We start from the raw sequence: 16,736 nt of genomic DNA on the forward strand, positions 1-16,736 counted from the left end.
TCATTCCCCGCCTCTGAATAACCATCTCTGATTCCCGGACTCTGATTCCCCACCTCTGATTCCCGGCCTCTTATTCCCGGCATCTGATTCCGGCCTCTGATTCCCGGCCTCTGATTCCCTGCTTCTGATTCTGATTTCCTGCCTCTGATTCCCCATCTCTGATTCCGCACATCTGATTCCCTGCCTCTGATTTCCCACCTCTGATTCCCCATATCTGACTCCACGCCTCTGTTTCCCCGCCTCTGATTCCCTGCCTTTGTTTCCCAATATCTAAGTCCCCGCCTCTGATTCCCCAACTCTAATTCCCCACCTCTGATTCCCCAGCTCTGATTCCCCGCCTCTGATTCCCCGCATCTGATTCCCTGCATCTGATTCCAAGCCTCTGATTCCCTGCCTCTGATTCCCAACCTCTGATTCCCCACCTCTGATTCCCCATATCTGATTCCCCGCCTCTGTTTCCCCGCCTCTGATTCCCCACCTCTGTTTCCCCATATCTGATTCCCGGCCTCTTATTCCCCGCCTCTGATTCCCCACCTCTGATTCCCTACCTCTGATTACCCATCTCCGATTCCGCACATCTGATTCCCTGCCTCTGATTCCCCGCCTCTGATTCCCTGCCTCTGATTCCCAACCTCTGATTCCCCACCTTTGATTCCCCATATCTGATTCCCCGCCTCTGTTTCCCCGCCTCTGATTCCCCTCCTCTGATTCCCCAACTCTAATTCCCCGCCTCTGATTCCCCAGCTCTGATTCCCCGTGTTTGATTCCCTGCCTCTGATTCCCTGCCCTGATTCCCCATCTCTGTTTCACCGCCTTTGATTCGCCACCTCTGATTCCCCATATCTGATTCCCCGCCTCTGTTTCGCCGCCTCTGATTCCCTGCCTCTGATTCCCAACCTCTGATTCCACACCTCTGATTCCCCATATCTGATTCCCCGCCTCTGTTTCCCCGCCTCTGATTCCCTGCCCTTGTTTGCCCATATCTGATTCCCTGCCTCTGATTCCCCAACTCTGATTCCCCGCCTCTGATTCCCCAGCTCTGATTCCCCGCCTCTGATTTCCCGTGTTTGATTCCCTGCCTCTGATTCCCCGCCTCTGATTCCCCATCTCTGATTCAACGCCTTTGATTCGCCACCTCTGATTCCACATATCTGATTCCCCACCTCTGTTTCCCCGCCTCTGATTCCCCGCCTCTGATTCTCCATATCTCATTCCCCGCCTCTGAATCCCCATCTCTGATTCCCGGACTCTGATTCCACACCTCTGATTCCCGGCCTCCTATTCCCAGCATCTGATTCCCGGCCTCTGATTCCCGGCCTCTGATTCCCCGCTTCTGATTCTGATTCGCTGCCTCTGATTCCCCATCTCTGATTGCGCACATCTGATTCCCTGCCTCTGATTCCCCACCTCTGATTCCCCATATCTGATTTCCCGCCTCTGTTTCCCCGCCTCTGGTTCCCCGCCTCTGTTTCCCCATATCTAATTCCCAACCTCTGATGCCCCAACTCTGATTCCCTGCCTCTGATTCCCCGCGTTCTATTCCCTGCCTCTGATTCCCCGCCTGTGATTCCCCATCTCTGATTCACCACCTCTGATTCCCCACCTCTGATTCCCCATATCTAATTCCCCGCCTCTGTTTGCCCGCCTCTGATTCCCCGCCTCTGTTTCCCCATATCTGATTCCCCGCCTCTGAATCCCCAACTCTGATTCCCTGCCTCTGATTCCCCAGCTCTGATTCCCCGCCTTTGATTCCCCCCGTCTGATTCCCAGCCTCTGAATCCCCGTGTCTGATTTCCTGCCTCTGATTCCCCGCCTCTGATTCCCCATCTCTGATTCACAGCCTCTGATTCCCCACCTCTGATTCCCCATCTCGGATTCCGCACATCTGATTCCCTGCCTCTGATTCCCCGACTCTGATCCCCACCTCTGATTCCCAAGCTCTGATTCCCCGCCTCTGATTCCCCAACTCTGATTCCCCAGCTCTGATTCCCCGCCTCTGATTCCCTGCATCTGATTCCCTGCATCTGATTCCAAGCCTCTGATTCCCTGCCTCTGATTCCCAACCTCTGATTCCCCACCTCTGATTCCGCATATCTGATTCCCAGCCTCTGTTTCCCCGCCTCTGATTCCCCGCCTCTGTTTCCCCATATATGATTACCGGACTCTGATTCCCCGCCTCTGATTCCCTGCCTCTGATTCCCCATCTCCGATTCCGCACATCTGATTCCCTGCCTCTGATTCCCCGCCTCTGATTCCCCGCCTCTGATTCCCTGCCTCTGATTCCCAACCTCTGATTCCCCACCTCTGATTCCCCGTGTTTGATTCCCCGCCTCTGTTTCCCCGCCTCTGATTCCCCGCCTCTGATTCCCCAACTCTAATTCCCCGCCTCTGATTCCCCATATCTGATTCCCCGCCTCTGTTGCCCCGCATCTCATTCCCCGCCCCTGTTTCCCCATATCTGATTCCCTGCCTCTGATTCCCCAACTTTGATTCCCAGCCTCTGATTCCCCAGCTCTGATTCCCCGCCTCTGATTCCCCGTGTTTGATTCCCTGCCTCTGATTCCCGGCCTCTGATTCCCCATCTCTGATTCACCGCCTTTGATTCGCCACCTCTGATTCCCCATATCTGATTCCCCGCCTCTGTTTCCCCGCCTCTGATTCCCCGCCTCTGATTCCCCATATCTCATTCCCCGCCTCTGAATCCCCATCTCTGATTCCCGGACTCTGATTCCCCACCTCTGATTCCCGGCCTCTTATTCCCGGCATCTGATTCCGGCCTCTGATTCCCGGCCTCTGATTCCCTGCTTCTGATTCTGATTCCCTGCCTTTGATTCCCCATCTCTGATTCCGCACATCTGATTCCCTGCCTCTGATTCCCCATCTCTGATTCCCCATATCTGATTCCCCGCCTCTGTTTCCCCGCCTCTGATACCCCGCCTCTGTTTCCCAATATCTAAGTCCCCGCCTCTGATTCCCCAACTCTGATTCCCCACCTCTGATTCCCCAGCTCTGATTCCCCGCCTTTGAATCCCCGCATCTGATTCCTTGCATCTGATTCCAAGCCTCTGATTCCCTGCCTCTGATTCCCAACCTCTGATTCCCCACCTCTGATTCCCCATATCTGATTCCCAGCCTCTGTTTCCCCACCTCTGATTCCCCGCCTCTGTTTCCCCATATCTGATTCCCGGCCTCTGATTCCCCGCCTCTGATTCCCCGCCTCTGATTCCCTGCCTCTGATTCCCAATCTCCGATTCCGCACATCTGATTCCCTGCCTCTGATTCCCCGCCTCTGATTCCCCGCCTCTGATTCCCTGCCTCTGATTCCCAACCTCTGATTTCCCCACCTCTGATTCCCCGTGTTTGATTCCCCGCCTCTGTTTCCCCACCTCTGATTCCCCGCCTCTGATTCCCCAACTCTAATTCCCCGCCTCTGATTCCCCATATCTGAATCCCCGCCTCTGTTTCCCCGCCTCTGATTCCCCGCCCCTGATTCCCCATATCTGATTCCCTGCCTCTGATTCCACAACTTTGATTCCCAGCCTCTGATTCCCCAGCTCTGATTCCCCGCCTCTGATTCCCCGTGTTTGATTCCCTGCCTCTGATTCCCCGCCTCTGATTCCCCATCTCTGATTCACCGCCTTTGATTCGCCACCTCTGATTCCCCATATCTGATTCCCCACCTCTGTTTCCCCGCCTCTGATTCCCCGCCTCTGATTCTCCATATCTCATTCCCCGCCTCTGAATCCCCATCTCTGATTCCCGGACTCTGATTCCCCACCTCTGATTCCCGGCCTCTTATTCCCAGCATCTGATTCCAGGCCTCTGATTCCCGGCCTCTGACTCCCCGCTTCTGATTCTGATTCGCTGCCTCTGATTCCCCATCTCTGATTCCGCACATCTGATTACCTGCCTCTGATTCCCCACCCCTGATTCCCCATATCTGATTCCCCGCCTCTGTTTCCACGCCTCTGATTCCCCACCTCTGTTTCCCCATATCTAATTCGCCACCTCTGATGCCCCAACTCTGATTCCCCGCCTCTGATTCCCCAGTTCTGATTCCCCGCCTCTGATTCCCCGCATCCGATTCCCCATATCTGATTCCCCGCCTCTGTTTCCCCGCCCCTGATTCCCCGCCTCTGTTTCCCCATATCTGATTCCCCGCCTCTGATTCCCAACTATGATTCCCCGCCTCTGATTCCCCAGCTCTGATTCCCTGCCTCTGATTCCCCGCGTTCTATTCCCTGCCTCTGATTCCCCGCCTGTGATTCCCCATCTCTGATTCACCACCTCTGATTCCCCACAACTGATTCCCCATATCTAATTCCCCGCCTCTGTATGCCCGCCTCTGATTCCCCGCCTCTGATTCCCCACCTCTGATTCCCCATCTCTGATTCCGCACATCCGATTCCCTGCCTCTGATTCCCCGACTCTGATTCCCCACCTCTGATTCCCCATCTCTGATTCCCCGCCTCTGATTCCCCAACTCTGATTCCCCGCCTCTGATTCCCCAGCTCTGATTCCCCGCCTCTGATTCCCCGTGTTTGATCCCCTGCCTCTGATTCCCCGCATCTGATTCCCCATCTCTGATTCACCGCCTTTGATTCGCCACCTCTGATTCCCCTTATCTGATTCCTCGCCACTGTTTCCCCGCCTCTGATTCCCCGCCTCTGATTCCCCATATCTCATTCCCCGCCTCTGATTCGCCAGCTATGATTCCCCGCCTCTGATTCCCCGCGTCTGATTCCCTGCCTCTGATTCCCCGCCTCTGATTCCACATCTCTGATTCACCACCTCTGTTTCCCCGCGTCTGATTCCCCGCCTCTGATTCCCCATTTCTGATTCCCCATCTCTGATTCCCCAATTCTCATTCCCCGCCTCTGACACCCCAGCTCTGATTCCTCGCCTCTGATTCCCTTCCTCTGATTCCCAACCACTCATTCCCCACCTCTGATTTCCCATATTGATTCCCTGCGTCTGATTCCCCGCCTCTGATTCCCCAACTCTGATTCCCCGGCTCTGATTCCCCAGCTCTGATTCCCCGCCTCTGATTCCCCGTGTTTGATTCCCTGCCTCTGATTCCCGGCCTCTGATTCCCCATCTCTGATTCACCGCCTTTGATTCGCCACCTCTGATTCCCCATATCTGATTCCCCGCCTCAGTTTCCCCGCCTCTGATTCCCGGACTCTGATTCCCCACCTCTGATTCCCGGCCTCTTATTCCCGGCATCTGATTCAGGCCTCTGATTCCCGGCCTCTGATTCCCTGCTTCTGATTCTGACTCCCTGCCTCTGATTCCCCATCTCTGATTCCGCACATCTGATTCCCTGCCTCTGATTCCCCACCTCTGATTCCCCATATCTGACTACCCGCCTCTGTTTCCCCGCCTCTGATTCCCCGCCTCTGTTTCCCAATATCTAAGTCCCCGCCTCTGATTCCCCAACTCTGATTCCCCACCTCTGTTTCCCCAGCTCTGATTCCCCGCCTCTGATTCCCCGCATCTGATTCCCTGCATCTGATTCCAAGCCTCTGATTCCCTGCCTCTGATTCCCAACCTCTGATTCCCCACCTATGATTCCCCATATCTGAATCCCCGCCTCTGTTTCCCCGCCTCTGATTCCCCACCTCTGTTTCCCCATATCTGATTCCCGGCCTCTGATTCCCCTCCTCTGATTCCCCAACTCTAATTCCCCGCCTCTGATTCCCCAGCTCTGATTCCCCGTGTTTGATTCCCTGCCTCTGATTCCCTGCCCTGATTCCCCATCTCTGTTTCACCGCCTTTGATTCGCCACCTCTGATTCCCCATATCTGATTCCCCGCCTCTGTTTCCCCGCCTCTGATTCCCTGCCTCTGATTCCCAACCTCTGATTCCACACCTCTGATTCCCCATATCTGATTCCCCGCCTCTGTTTCCCCGCCTCTGATTCCCTGCCCCTGTTTCCCCATATCTGATTCCCTGCCTCTGATTCCCCAACTCTGATTCCCCGCCTCTGATTCCCCAGCTCTGATTCCCCGCCTCTGATTTCCAGTGTTTGATTCCCTGCCTCTGATTCCCCGCCTCTGATTCCCCATCTCTGATTCACCGCCTTTGATTCGCCACCTCTGATTCCACATATCTGATTCCCCACCTCTGTTTCCCCGCCTCTGATTCCCCGCCTCTGATTCTCCATATCTCATTCCCCGCCTCTGAATCCTCATCTCTGATTCCCGGACTCTGATTCCCCACCTCTGAATCCCGGCCTCTTATTCCCAGCATCTGATTCCCGGCCTCTGATTCCCGGCCTCTGATTCCCCGCTTCTGATTCTGATTCCCTGCCTCTGATTCCCCATCTCTGATTCCGCACATCTGATTCCCTGCCTCTGATTCCCCACCTCTGATTCCCCATATCTGATATCCCGCCTCTGTTTCCCCGCCTCTGATTCCCCGCCTCTGTTTCCCCATATCTAATTCCCAACCTCTGATGCCCCAACTCTGATTCCCTGCCTCTGATTCCCCGCGTTCTATTCCCTGCCTCTGATTCCCCGCCTGTGATTCCCCATCTCTGATTCACCACCTCTGATTCCCCACCTCTGATTCCCCATATCTAATTCCCCGCCTCTGTTTGCCCGACTCTGATTCCCCGCCTCTGTTTCCCCATATCTGATTCCCCGCCTCTGAATCCCCAAGTCTGATTCCCTGCCTCTGATTCCCCAGCTCTGATTCCCCGCCTTTGATTCCCCCGTCTGATTCCCAGCCTCTGAAACCCCCCGTCTGATTCCCAGCCTCTGAATCCCCGTGTCTGATTTCCTGCCTCTGATTCCCCACCTCTGATTCCCCATCTCTGATTCACAGCCTCTGATTCCCCACCTCTGATTCCACATATCTGATTCCCCACCTCTGTTTCCCCGCCTCTGATTCCCCGCCTCTGATTCTCCATATCTCATTCCCCGCCTCTGAATCCCCATCTCTGATTCCCGGACTCTGATTCCCCACCTCTGATTCCCGGCCTCTTATTCCCAGCATCTGATTCCCGGCCTCTGATTCCCGGCCTCTGATTCCCCGCTTCTGATTCTGATTCCCTGCCTCTGATTCCCCATCTCTGATTCCGCACATCTGATTCCCTGCCTCTGATTCCCCACCTCTGATTCCCCATATCTGATTTCCCGCCTCTGTTTCCCCGCCTCTGATTCCCCGCCTCTGTTTCCCCATATCTAATTCCCAACCTCTGATGCCCCAACTCTGATTCCCTGCCTCTGATTCCCCGCGTTCTATTCCCTGCCTCTGATTCCCCGCCTGTGATTCCCCATCTCTGATTCACCACCTCTGATTCCCCACCTCTGATTCCCCATATCTAATTCCCCGCCTCTGTTTGCCCGCCTCTGATTCCCCGCCTCTGTTTCCCCATATCTGATTCCCCGCCTCTGAATCCCCAACTCTGATTCCCTGCCTCTGATTCCCCAGCTCTGATTCCCCGCCTTTGATTCCCCCCGTCTGATTCCCAGCCTCTGAGTCCCCGTGTCTGATTTCCAGCCTCTGATTCCCCGCCTCTGATTCCCCATCTCTGATTCACAGCCTCTGATTCCCCACCTCTGATTCCCCATCTCTGATTCCGCACATCTGATTCCCTGCCTCTGATTCCCCGACTCTGAACCCCACCTCTGATTCCCCAGCTCTGATTCCCCGCCTCTGATTCCCCGTGTTTGATTCCCTGCCTCTGATTCCCCGCCTCTGATTCCCCATCTCTGATTCAACGCCTTTGTTTCGCCACCTCTGATTCCCCATATCTGATTCCTCGCCTCTGTTTCCCCGCCTCTGATTCCCCTCCTCTGATTCCCCATATCTCATTCCCCGCCTCTGATTCCCCATCTCTGATTCCCGGACTCTGATTCCCCACATCTGATTCCCGGCCTCTTATTCCCGGCATCTGATTCCGGCCTCTGAGTCCCGGCCTCTGATTCCCTGCTTCTGATTCCCCATCTCTGATTCCGCAAATCTAATTCCCTGCCTCTGATTCCACGCCTCTGATTCCCCACCTCTGATTCCCCATATCTGATTCCCCAGCTCTGATTCCCTGCCTCTGATTCCCCGCATCCGATTCCCCATATCTGATTCCCTGCCTCTGTTTCCCCGCCCGTGATTCCCCGCCTCTGTTTCCCCATATCTGATTCCCCGCCTCTGATTCCCCAGCTCTGATTCCCTGCCTCTGATTCCCCGCGTTCTATTCCCTGCCTCTGATTCCCCGCCTGTGATTCCCCATCTCTGATTCACCACCTCTGATTCCCCACCACTGATTCCCCATATCTAATTCCCCGCCTCTGTTTGCCCGCCTCTGGTTCCCCGCCTCTGTTTCCCCATATCCGATTCCCTGCCTCTGATTCCCCGACTCTGATTCCCCACCTCTGATTCCCCAGCTCTGATTCCCCACCTCTGATTCCCCAACTCTGATTCCCCGCCTCTGATTCCACAGCTCTGATTCCCCGCCTCTGATTCTCCGTGTTTGATCCCCTGCCTCTGATTCCCCGCCTCTGATTCCACATCTCTGATTCACCACCTCTGATTCCACGCGTCTGATTCCCCGCCTCTGATTCCCCATCTCTGATTCCCCAATTCTGATTCCCCGCCTCTGATTCCCCAGCTCTGATTCCTCGCCTCTGATTCCCTTCCTCTGATTCCCAACCTCTGATTCCCCACCTCTGATTTCCCATCTTGATTCCCTGCGTCTGATTCCCCACCTCTGATTTCCCATATTGATTCCCTGCGTCTGATTCCCCGCCTCTGATTCCCCAACTCTGATTCCCCGCCACTGATTCCCCAGCTCTGATTCCCCACATCTGATTCCCCGTGTTTGATTCCCTGCCTCTGATTCCCGGCCTCTGATTCCCCATCTCTGATTCACCGCCTTTGATTCGCAACCTCTGATTCCCCATATCTGATTCCCCGCCTCTGTTTCCCCGCCTCTGATTCCCCGCCTCTGATTCCCCATATCTCATTCCCCGCCTCTAAATCCCCATCTCTGATTCCCGGACTCTGATTCCCCACCTCTGATTCCCGGCCTCTTATTCCCGGCATCTGATTCCGGCCTCTGATTCCCGGCCTCTGATTCCCTGCTTCTGATTCTGATTCCCTGCCTCTGATTCCCCATCTCTGATTCCGCAGATCTGATTCCCTGCCTCTGATTCCCCACCTCTGATTCCCCATATCTGATTCCCCGCCTCTGTTTCCCCGCCTTTGATTCCCCGCCTCTGTTTCCCAATATCTAAGTCCCCGCCTCTGATTCCCCAACTCTGATTCCCCACCTCTGATTCCCCAGCTCTGATTCCCCGCCTCTGATTCCACGCATCTGATTCCCTGCAACTGATTCCAAGCCTCTGATTCCCTGCCTCTGATTCCCAACCTCTGATTCCCAACCTCAGATTCCACACCTCTGATTCCCCATATCTGATTCCCCGCCTCTGTTTCCCCACCTCTGATTCCCCGCCTCTGATTCCCCATATCTCATTCCCCGCCTCTGATTCCGCATCTCTGATTCCCGGACTCTGATTCCCCACCTCTGATTCCCGGCCTCTTATTCCCGGCATCTGATTCCGGCCTCTGATTCCCGGCCTCTGATTCCCTGCTTCTGATTCTGATTCCCTGCCTCTGATTCCCCATCTCTGATTCTGCACATCTAATTCCCTGCCTCTGATTCCCCATCTCTGATTCCCCATATCTGATTCCCCACCTCTGTTTCCCCGCCTCTGATTCCCCGCCTCTGTTTCCCCATATCTAAGTCCCCGCCTCTGATTCCCCAACTTTGATTCCCCACCTCTGATTCCCCAGCTCTGATTCCCCGCCTCTGATTCCCCGCATATGATTCCATGCATCTGATTCCCAGCCTCTGATTCCCAGCCTCTGATTCCCAACCTCTGATTCCCCACCTCTGATTCCCTATATCTGATTCCCCGCCTCTGTTTCCCCGCCGCTGATTCCCCGCCTCTGTTTCCCCACATCTGATTCCCCGCCTCTGAATCCCCAACTCTGATTCCCTGCCTCTAATTTCCCATGTCTGATTCCCCGCCTCTGATTCCCCGCGTCTGATTACCGGCCTCTGATTCCCCGCCTCTGATTCCCCATCTCTGATTCACAACCTCTGATTCCCCACCTCTGATTCCCCATATCTGATTCCCCGCCTCTGTTTCCCCGCCTCTGATTCCCCATCTCTGATTCCCAATATCTGATTCCCCGCCTCTGAATCCCCGTGTCTGATACCCAGCCTCTGATACCCCGCCCCTGATTCCCCACCTCTGATTCCCCATATCTGATACCCCGCCTCTGTTTCTGCGCCTCTGATTCCCCGCCTCTGATTCCCCGCCTCTGTTTCCCCATATCTGATTCCCCGCCTCTGATTCCCCAGATCTGATTCCCCGTGTTTGAATCCCCGCCTCTGATTCCCCATCTCTGATTCCCGGCCTCTGATTCCCGACCTCTCATTCCCGGCCTCTGATTCCCGGCCTCTGATTCCCCGCCTCTGCTTCCCCGCCTCTGATTCGCTGCCTCTGATTCCCCATCTCTGATTCCGCACATCTGATTCCCTGCCTCTGATTCCCCGCCTCTGACTCACCGCCTCTGATTGTCTGCCTCTGTTTCCCAACCTCTGATTCCCCACCTCTGATTCCCCATATCTGATTCCCCACCTCTGTTTCCCTGCCTCTGATTCCCCACCTCTGTTTCCCCATATCTGATTCCCCGCCTCTGATTCCCCAACTCAGATTCCCCGCCTCTGATTCCCCAGCTCTGATTTCCCACCTCTGATTCCCCGTGTTTGATTCCCTGCCTCTGATTCCCCATCTCTGATTCACCGCCTTTGATTCGCCACCTCTGATTCCCCATATCTGATTCCCCACCTCTGTTTCCCCGCCTCTGATTCCCCGCCTCTGATTCTCCATATCTCATTCCCCGCCTCTGAATCCCCATCTCTGATTCCCGGACTCTGATTCCCAACCTCTGATTCCCGGCCTCTTATTCCCAGCATCTGATTCCAGGCCTCTGATTCCCGGCCTCTGACTCCCCGCTTCTGATTCTGATTCCCTGCCTCTGATTCCCCATCTCTGATTCCGCACATCTGATTACCTGCTTCTGATTCCCCACCTCTGATTCCCCATATCTGATTCCCCGCCTCTGTTTCCACGCCTCTGATTCCCCACCTCTGATTCCCCATATCTGATTCCCCAGCTCTGATTCCCCGCCTCTGATTCCCCGCATCCGATTCCCCATATCTGATTCCCCGCCTCTGTTTCCCCGCCCGTGATTCCCCGCCTCTGTTTCCCCATATCTGATTCCCCGCCTCTGATTCCCCAGCTCTGATACCCTGCCTCTGATTCCCCGCGTTCTATTCCCTGCCTCTGATTCCCCGCCTGTGATTCCCCATCTCTGATTCACCACCTCTGATTCCCCACCACTGATTCCCCATATCTAATTCCCCGCCTCTGTTTGCCCGCCTCTGATTCCCCGCCTCTGTTTCCCCATATCCGATTCCCTGCCTCTGATTCCCCGACTCTGATTCCCCACCTCTGATTCCCCAGCTCTGATTCCCCACCTCTGATTCCCCAACTCTGATTCCCCGCCTCTGATTCCACAGCTCTGATTCCCCGCCTCTGATTCTCCGTGTTTGATCCCCTGCCTCTGATTCCCCGCCTCTGATTCCACATCTCTGATTCACCACCTCTGATTCCACGCGTCTGATTCCCCGCCTCTGATTCCCCATCTCTGATTCCCCAATTCTGATTCCCCGCCTCTGATTCCCCAGCTCTGATTCCTCGCCTCTGATTCCCTTCCTCTGATTCCCAACCTCTGATTCCCCACCTCTGATTTCCCATATTGATTCCCTGCGTCTGATTCCCCACCTCTGATTTCCCATATTGATTCCCTGCGTCTGATTCCCCGCCTCTGATTCCCCAACTCTGATTCCCCGCCACTGATTCCCCAGCTCTGATTCCCCACATCTGATTCCCCGTGTTTGAATCCCTGCCTCTGATTCCCGGCCTCTGATTCCCCATCTCTGATTCACCGCCTTTGATTCGCAACCTCTGATTCCCCATATCTGATTCCCCGCCTCTGTTTCCCCGCCTCTGATTCCCCGCCTCTGATTCCCCATATCTCATTCCCCGCCTCTAAATCCCCATCTCTGATTCACGGACTCTGATTCCCCACCTCTGATTCCCGGCCTCTTATTCCCGGCATCTGATTCCGGCCTCTGATTCCCGGCCTCTGATTCCCTGCTTCTGATTCTGATTCCCTGCCTCTGATTCCCCATCTCTGATTCCGCAGATCTGATTCCCTGCCTCTGATTCCCCACCTCTGATTCCCCATATCTGATTCCCCGTCTCTGTTTCCCCGCCTTTGATTCCCCGCCTCTGTTTCCCAATATCTATGTCCCCGCCTCTGATTCCCCAACTCTGTTTCCCCGCCCCTGATTCCCCGCCTCTGTTTCCCCATATCTCATTCCCCGCCTCTGATTCCCAACTATGATTCCCCGCCTATTATTCCCCAGCTCTGATTCCCTGCCTCTGATTCCCCGCGTTCTATTCCCTGCCTCTGATTCCCCGCCTCTGATTCCCCATCTCTGATTCACCACCTCTGATTCCCCACCACTGATTCCCCATATCTAATTCCCCGCCTCTGTTTGCCCGCCTCTGATTCCCCGCCTCTGTTTCCCCATATCCGATTCCCTGCCTCTGATTCCCCGACTCTGATTCCCCACCTCTGATTCCCCAGCTCTGATTCCCCACCTCTGATTCCCCAACTCTGATTCCCCGCCTCTGATTCCACAGCTCTGATTCCCCGCCTCTGATTCTCAGTGTTTGATCCCCTGCCTCTGATTCCCCGCCTCTGATTCCACATCTCTGATTCACCACCTATGATTCCACGCGTCTGATTCCCCGCCTCTGATTCCCCATCTCTGATTCCCCATCTCTGATTCCCCAATTCTGATTCCCCGCCTCTGATTCCCCAGCTCTGATTCCTCGCCTCTGATTCCCTTCCTCTGATTCCCAACCTCTGATTCCCCACCTCTGATTTCCCATATTGATTCCCTGCGTCTGATTCCCCACCTCTGATTTCCCATATTGATTCCCTGCGTCTGATTCCCCGCCTCTGATTCCCCAACTCTGATTCCCCGCCACTGATTCCCCAGCTCTGATTCCCCACATCTGATTCCCCGTGTTTGATTCCCTGCCTCTGATTCCCGGCCTCTGATTCCCCATCTCTGATTCACCGCCTTTGATTCGCAACCTCTGATTCCCCATATCTGATTCCCCGCCTCTGTTTCCCCGCCTCTGATTCCCCGCCTCTGATTCCCCATATCTCATTCCCCGCCTCTAAATCCCCATCTCTGATTCCCGGACTCTGATTCCCCACCTCTGATTCCCGGCCTCTTATTCCCGGCATCTGATTCCGGCCTCTGATTCCCGGCCTCTGATTCCCTGCTTCTGATTCTGATTCCCTGCCTCTGATTCCCAATCTCTGATTCCGCAGATCTGATTCCCTGCCTCTGATTCCCCACCTCTGATTCCCCATATCTGATTCCCCGCCTCTGTTTCCCCGCCTTTGATTCCCCGCCTCTGTTTCCCAATATCTAAGTCCCCGCCTCTGATTCCCCAACTCTGATTCCCCACCTCTGATTCCCCAGCTCTGATTCCCCGCCTCTGATTCCCCGCATCTGATTCCCTGCAACTGATTCCAAGCCTCTGATTCCCTGCCTCTGATTCCCAACCTCTGATTCCCAACCTCAGATTCCACACCTCTGATTCCCCATATCTGATTCCCCGCCTCTGTTTCCCCACCTCTGATTCCCCGCCTCTGATTCCCCATATCTCATTCCCCGCCTCTGATTCCGCATCTCTGATTCCCGGACTCTGATTCCCCACCTCTGATTCCCGGCCTCCTATTCCCGGCATCTGATTCCGGCCTCTGATTCCCGGCCTCTGATTCCCTGCTTCTGATTCTGATTCCCTGCCTCTGATTCCCCATCTCTGATTCTGCACATCTAATTCCCTGCCTCTGATTCCCCATCTCTGATTCCCCATATCTGATTCCCCACCTCTGTTTCCCCGCCTCTGATTCCCCGCCTCTGTTTCCCCATATCTAAGTCCCCGCCTCTGATTCCCCAACTTTGATTCCCCACCTCTGATTTCCCAGCTCTGATTCCCCGCCTCTGATTCCCCGCATATGATTCCATGCATCTGATTCCCAGCCTCTGATTCCCAGCCTCTGATTCCCAACCTCTGATTCCCCACCTCTGATTCCCTATATCTGATTCCCCGCCTCTGTTTCCCCGCCTCTGATTCCCCGCCTCTGTATCCCCACATCTGATTCCCCGCCTCTGAATCCCCAACTCTGATTCCCTGCCTCTAATTTCCCATGTCTGATTCCCCGCCTCTGATTCCCCGCGTCTGATTACCGGCCTCTGATTCCCCGCCTCTGATTCCCCATCTCTGATTCACAACCTCTGATTCCCCACCTCTGATTCCCCATATCTGATTCCCCGCCTCTGTTTCCCCGCCTCTGATTCCCCACCTCTGATTCCCAATATCTGATTCCCCGCCTCTGAATCCCCACCTCTGATTCCCCGCCTCTGATTCCCCAGCTATGATTCCCCGCCTCTGATTCCCCGCGTCTGATTCCCTGCCTCTGATTCCCCGCCTCTGATTCCACATTTCTAATTCACCACCGCTGATTCCCCGCGTCTGATTCCCCGCCTCTGATTCCCCATCTCTGATTCCCCATCTCTGATTCCCCAATTCTGATTCCCCGCCTCTGATTCCCCAACTCTGATTCCCCGCCTCTGATTCCCCAGCTCTGATTCCCCACATCTGATTCCCCGTGTTTGATTCCCTGCCTCTGATTCCCGGCCTCTGATTCCCCATCTCTGATTCACCGCCTTTGATTCGCAACCTCTGATTCCCCATATCTGATTCCCCGCCTCTGTTTCCCCGCCTCTGATTCCCCGCCTCTGATTCCCCATATCTCATTCCCCGCCTCTAAATCCCCATCTCTGATTCCCGGACTCTGATTCCCCACCTCTGATTCCCGGCCTCTTATTCCCGGCATCTGGTTCCGGCCTCTGATTCCCGGCCTCTGATTCCCTGCTTCTGATTCTGATTCCCTGCCTCTGATTCCCCATCTCTGATTCCGCACATCTGATTCCCTGCCTCTGATTCCCCACCTCTGATTCCCCATATCTGATTCCCCGCCTGTTTCCCCGCCTTTGATTCCCCGCCTCTGTTTCCCCATATCCGATTCCCTGCCTCTGATTCCCCGACTCTGATTCCCCACCTCTGATTCCCCAGCTCTGATTCCCCACCTCTGATTCCCCAACTCTGATTCCCCGCCTCTGATTCCACAGCTCTGATTCCCCGCCTCTGATTCTCCGTGTTTGATCCCCTGCCTCTGATTCCCCGCCTCTGATTCCACATCTCTGATTCACCACCTCTGATTCCACGCGTCTGATTCCCCGCCTCTGATTCCCCATCTCTGATTCCCCAATTCTGATTCCCCGCCTCTGATTCCCCAGCTCTGATTCCTCGCCTCTGATTCCCTTCCTCTGATTCCCAACCTCTGATTCCCCACCTCTGATTTCCCATATTGATTCCCTGCGTCTGATTCCCCACCTCTGATTTCCCATATTGATTCCCTGCGTCTGATTCCCCGCCTCTGATTCCCCAACTCTGATTCCCCGCCACTGATTCCCCAGCTCTGATTCCCCACATCTGATTCCCCGTGTTTGAATCCCTGCCTCTGATTCCCGGCCTCTGATTCCCCATCTCTGATTCACCGCCTTTGATTCGCAACCTCTGATTCCCCATATCTGAATCCCCACCTCTGTTTCCCCGCCTCTGATTCCCCGCCTCTGATTCCCCATATCTCATTCCCCGCCTCTAAATCCCCATCTCTGATTCACGGACTCTGATTCCCCACCTCTGATTCCCGGCCTCTTATTCCCGGCATCTGATTCCGGCCTCTGATTCCCGGCCTCTGATTCCCTGCTTCTGATTCTGATTCCCTGCCTCTGATTCCCCATCTCTGGTTCCGCAGATCTGATTCCCTGCCTCTGATTCCCCACCTCTGATTCCCCATATCTGATTCCCCGCCTCTGTTTCCCCGCCTTTGATTCCCCGCCTCTGTTTCCCAATATCTAAGTCCCCGCCTCTGATTCCCCAACTCTGTTTCCCCGCCCCTGATTCCCCGCCTCTGTTTCCCCATATCTGATTCCCCGCCTCTGATTCCCAACTATGATTCCCCGCCTCTTATTCCCCAGCTCTGATTCCCTGCCTCTGATTCCCCGCGTTCTATTCCCTGCCTCTGATTCCCCGCCTGTGATTCCCCATCTCTGATTCACCACCTCTGATTCCCCACCACTGATTCCCCATATCTAATTCCCCGCCTCTGTTTGCCCGCCTCTGATTCCCCGCCTCTTTTTCCCCATATCCGATTCCCTGCCTCTGATTCCCCGACTCTGATTCCCCACCTCTGATTCCCCAGCTCTGATTCCCCAACTCTGATTCCCCGCCTCTTATTCCACAGCTCTGATTCCCCGCCTCTGATTCTCCGTGTTTGATCCCCTGCCTCTGATTCCCCGCCTCTGATTCCACATCTCTGATTCACCACCTCTGATTCCACGCGTCTGATTCAGCGCCTCTGATTCCCCATCTCTGATTCCCCATCTCTGATTCCCCAATTCTGATTCCCCGCCTCTGATTCCCCAGCTCTGATTCCTCGCCTCT

This window comes from Narcine bancroftii, chromosome 7 (assembly GCF_036971445.1).
Source record: "Narcine bancroftii isolate sNarBan1 chromosome 7, sNarBan1.hap1, whole genome shotgun sequence".
NCBI classification, from domain to species: domain Eukaryota; kingdom Metazoa; phylum Chordata; class Chondrichthyes; order Torpediniformes; family Narcinidae; genus Narcine; species Narcine bancroftii.